Consider the following 5,171-nt stretch of genomic DNA (forward strand, 5'->3'; position numbering starts at 1 on the left):
GCATGTAATTGTAGAAATATCCAGGTGTGGTGGCTCACACTTGTAGTCCCAGCTTCTCCGGAGTCTGAGGCAGAAAGATCACTTGAACCCAGGAGTTCCAGGCCACAGTATCCTGTGATCATACCTGTAAATAACCACTGTACTCCAGCCTGAGCAACACAGTGAGATCCTGTCTCTAGAACAATTTTTAATATTTAAAAAATTAAACTAAAAGATATATTAGAGGCCAGGCATGGTGGCTCATGCCTATAATCCCAACACTTTGGGAGGCCAAGGCAGGCAGGTCATTTGAGGTCGGGTGTCCAAGACCAGCCTGGGCAACATGGTGAAACCTCATCTCTACAAAAAATGCAACAATTAACTGTGCGTGGTGGCACATGCCTGTAGTCCCAGCTACTTAGGAGGCTGAGGTGGGAGAATCACCTGAGCCCAGGAGGTGGAGGATGCAATGAGCCGAAATCGCGCGACTGCACTCCGGTCTGGGTGACAGAAGTGAAACCGGTCTAAAAATAATAATAGAGGCCAGGTGCAGTGGCTCATGCCTGTAATCCCGGCACTTTGGGAGGCCGAGGCAGGTGGATCTCTTGAGGTCAGGAGTTCGAGACCAGCCTGGCCAACATAGTGAAACCCCATCTCTACTAAAATACAAAATAGCCAGGTATGGTGGCATGCACCTGTAATCCCAGCTACTCGGGGGGCTGAGGCAGGAGAATCACTTAAACCCAGGTGGCGGAGGTTGCAGTGAGCCGAGATGGTGCCACTGCACTCCAGCTTGGGTGACAGAGTCTGTCTCAAAAATAATAATAATAATAATAAATCCAGATCATAATACATGTAAAGCAACTAAACAATACAACAAAAAGAAAAAGATAGTCACAAATAATGTATATGCAAACACACACACACCTACAAGCTGTTTTTAAAAAGACACCTAAAAAATAAAGACACAGGGCACATGTTTTCAGGACCTCCTGGGCAGGTGTCATGGGTAAAAAAAACTTTAAAAAATAAAAATAAAGGAAAAAAAAAGACACAGCAAGGGCTGAAAGTCAAAATATAGAAAAAGACACCAGGCAAACACTAACTGAAGGAAAGCTAGAATTACTGTCAGACAAAATAGATCTTAAGACACAAAGCACTGCCAGAGATAAATCGGGCCACTACAGAAAGATAAAAAAGTTTTTAATTCATGAGAAAACATATACACTGTTTTGTACTATTTTTATATAAATTCAGAAACATTTTGGTAAAGAAATTCTGCTTTCAGCCAGGATGGAAAAATGGGACTGTATTTATTCTCTCACCTAAAACAACTAAGAAAAAAAAATCAGACAAAGTATTTAAAATTACAATGTTTAAGAAAGTGAACATAAGGGAACAAAGGATAGAAACCAAAGAGAGGAGACCTGCGCCACAGCTAACTAGAGCTCCAGCTAACTAGAGCTGCAGTACGTACGCTTTGCTCTCTGCAGTAAGCTCTAGAAACTCTCGTAAGCTTCCTGCAGAAAATGACACACTGCAGTGCAGGGTGAAAAACCCTGGAGGAGCTTGGCAATTTCTCTGAATTGAGGAGACATGACTGGGCTTCCAGGGAGACTTGAGTTTGCAGGGCACAGTGTCAGAAGAGAGCTACACGAGAGAAAGAGAGCTCTGGAGAGATGTACAGAAGGCCCCCTTGAATATTCAGCAGAGTAGTGATCAAACTACATATAGGGGAACAAAAGTAAGAACCACAGCAGGCTTCTCACTGGAAACAAAACAAATAAACAGACCCCTCACCAAAGGAGATATATGCATGGTGAATAATCACATTAAAAGATGCTGTACATCATCAGTCATTAGGAAAATGCAAATTAAAACCACATGCAGGCTGAGCACGGTGGCTCACAGCTGTAATCCCAGCACTTTGGGAGGCCAAAGTGGGTGGATCACGAGGTCAGGAGTTCAAGACCAGCCTGGCCAACATGGCAAAACCTGTCTCTACTAAAAATACAAAATTAGCCAGGCATGGTGGCGGACACCTATAATCCCAGCTACTCAGAAGGCTGAGGCAAGGTAATAGCTTGAACCCACGAGGTGGAGGTTGCAGTGAGTTGAGATTGTGCCACTGCACTCCAGCCTGGGCAACAGACTGAGACTCGTCTCACAAAAAAAAAAAAAAAAAAAAAACAAAAAAAACAACCCACATGCAATACCACTAATAGGTGTGTACCTATTATTAATAGAATGTCCAAAAATAAAAAGACTGACCACATCAAGAATTGACAAAATGTGGAGCAACTGGAACTGTCATAACTGTTAGTGGGAATATAAATGGTATGAGCAATTTGGGAAAAGCTTGGCAGTTTCTTAAAACATTAAACATATACCTATCATATGCCTTGGTCCTTCTACTCCTAGGTATTTACCAAAGAGAAAATGAAAGCATATGTCCATATAAAAATTTGTGTATGAGGCTCATGCTTGCTATCCCAATTTTGGAGGCTGAGGGAGGTGGATTCCTTGAGCCCAGGGGTTCAAGACCAGCCTAGGGAACATGGTAAAACCTCGTCTCTACAAAGAAATACAAAATTAGCTGGGCATAGCGGTATGCATATGTAGTCCCAGCTACTCAGGAGGCTGAGTTGGGAGGATTGCTTGAGCCCAGGAGGTTGAGGCTGCAATGAGTCGTGATTGCACCACTGCACTCCAGCCTAGATGACAGAATAAGACCCTATCTTACAAAAAAACAAAAGCCTTGTATATGAATGTTTATATTTGGTAATAGCCAAAAACTAGATGGTTCATTAACATTTGAATGGGTAAGTATATAGTGATGATATGGTTTGGTTCTATCCCCACCTGAATCTCATCTTGAATTACCACGTGTTGTGGGAGGGACCTGGTGGGAGGTAACTGGATCATGGAGGCAGGTCTTTCCCATGGTGTTCTTGCAATGGTGAGTGGGTCTCAAAAGATCCGATGGTATTATAAGGGGGAGTTTCCCTGCACAAGCTCTCTCTCTCTCTCTCTCTCTCTCTGTCTCTGCATGCTGCCATCCATGTAAGACGTGACTTGCTCCTCCTTGCCTTCTGCCATGATTGTGAGGCTTCCCCAGCCACATGGAACTGTTAAGTCCAATTAAACCTCTTTCTTTTGTAAATTGCCCAGTCTCAGGTATGTCTTTATTAGCAGCATGAAAATGGACCAATAGAAGTGGTATATCCATACAATCTAGTACTATTCAGCAATAAAAAGAACTGAACTAGTTATATGTGCAACAACATGATCTCAAAATAATTATCCTAAGTAAAATAAACCAGACTCCCCAAAAGAGTATTTACTGCATGATTCCATTTACATTAAATCCTAGAAAATGCAGACTAATCTGCAGTGATAGGAAGCAGATCAGGGATTGCCTGGGGAGTGAAGAGAGGTTGGCAGGGGAGGGATTGCAAAAGTTCCAAAGGCAACATTTTGAAATTATATGTCAATTATAACTCAATAGTGCTATTAAAATTGCTTTGGAATTTCTGAAAATTATAATAATCAAAGAACATTTTTAAGTTGGCTAAGAATTTGAAAAGGAGAATTTACTTCTCCCTTTGTTTAAAATATGATTAAGATTTATTATGGTCTCTTGGGTTTTTTTAGGTGAATATATAATTTAAAAAAGACTAAAGACAAATACAACAATAAAGCAGTAAACATCAAGGCCAGGCATGGTGGCTCAGGCCTGTAATCCCAGCACTTTGGGAGGCCAAGGTGGGCAGATCACAAGGTCAGGAGATCGAGAGTATCCTGGCTAACACGGCGAAACCCCACCTCTACTAAAAATACAAAAAATCAGCCGGGCACGGTGGCAGGCATCTGTAGTCCCAGCTACACGGGAGGCTGAGGCAGGAGAATGGCGTGAACCCAGGAGGCAGAGCTTGCAGTGAGCCGAGGTCCTGCCACTGCACTCCAACCTTGGTGACAGAGTGAGACTCCATCTCAAAAAAAATAAAATAAATAAATAAACATCTTGCAAGACAATCTAAGATGCTACCTGTACCATCTCTTCTAGGGACAATGGTGACCTTCTTTACCCAAATTTTGAAGCCGAGAAACTGTAATTGTAAAAACAAACAAACAAAAACTATAATGAAGACAATAGGTATATTTACATACAGCTAAACAAAAACTTTAGCTATACATACCATAAATACATTCAATAAACAGTACATTAAAATTTTTGCGATAGAACAAAGAGTAATTTCTTTTTGTTTACTTATTTTTTAATTGAGACAAGGTCTCATTCTGCTGTTCAGGCTGGGGTGCAGTAGCACAGTCACAGTTCACTGTAGCCTTGACCCCCCAGGCTCAAGCAATCCTCCCATCTCAGCCTCCCAAGTAACTGAGACTACAGGTGCATGCTGCCATGCTTGGCTAATTTTATTATCTTTTATTTTGTAGAGTTTTGCCATATTGCCCAGGCTGTTCTCAAACTCCTGGGCTCAAGTGATCCACCTGTCATGGCCTCCCAATTGCTGAGATTACAGGCATGAGCCACTGAGCCAGGCCTATTTTTTGTAGAGAGAGGATTTTGCTATGTTGCCCAGGCTGGTCTTGAACTCCTGGGCTCAAGTAATACACCAGTCTTGGCCTCCCAAAATACTGAGATTACAAGCATGAGCCACCGAGCAAGACCAGAGAACAAAGAGGAATTTCTTACAAATTTATAAGAAAAGGCAAACAACCCAATGATAAAATAGACACAGAATATCAAGAAAATTTTAGGGAAAACAAATCCAAGTGCCAGAAGGTGTATTAAAAATGCTCAAACTACATATCAGGAATTATGGAAATTAAAGTAACTATTATTATAAATATCACTTTATGTTCATCAGACAGAAAAAAGGTAAAAAGAACAGTAGCACCTATGATTTTGTATTTTCATACAATATTAGTGGTGTTATGAATTGTTCCAGCTTTTTAGGAAGGGAGGTAGTAACATCAATTAAAATTAAATATGTATAAAGGTATACAGTCCACCCTCTGTGTCTGTAGGTTCCCCATCCATGGATTCAACCAAGCAAAGATTTGAAAATATTTGGAAAAAAGCAATTAAAAATAATAATACTGCAATAAAAAATAATACAAATAAGAATCAAGTATATAGTGGTGATATGGTTTGGTTGTGTCCCCACCCA

This window comes from Pan troglodytes, chromosome 9 (genome assembly GCF_028858775.2).
Source record: "Pan troglodytes isolate AG18354 chromosome 9, NHGRI_mPanTro3-v2.0_pri, whole genome shotgun sequence".
Taxonomy (NCBI): domain Eukaryota; kingdom Metazoa; phylum Chordata; class Mammalia; order Primates; family Hominidae; genus Pan; species Pan troglodytes.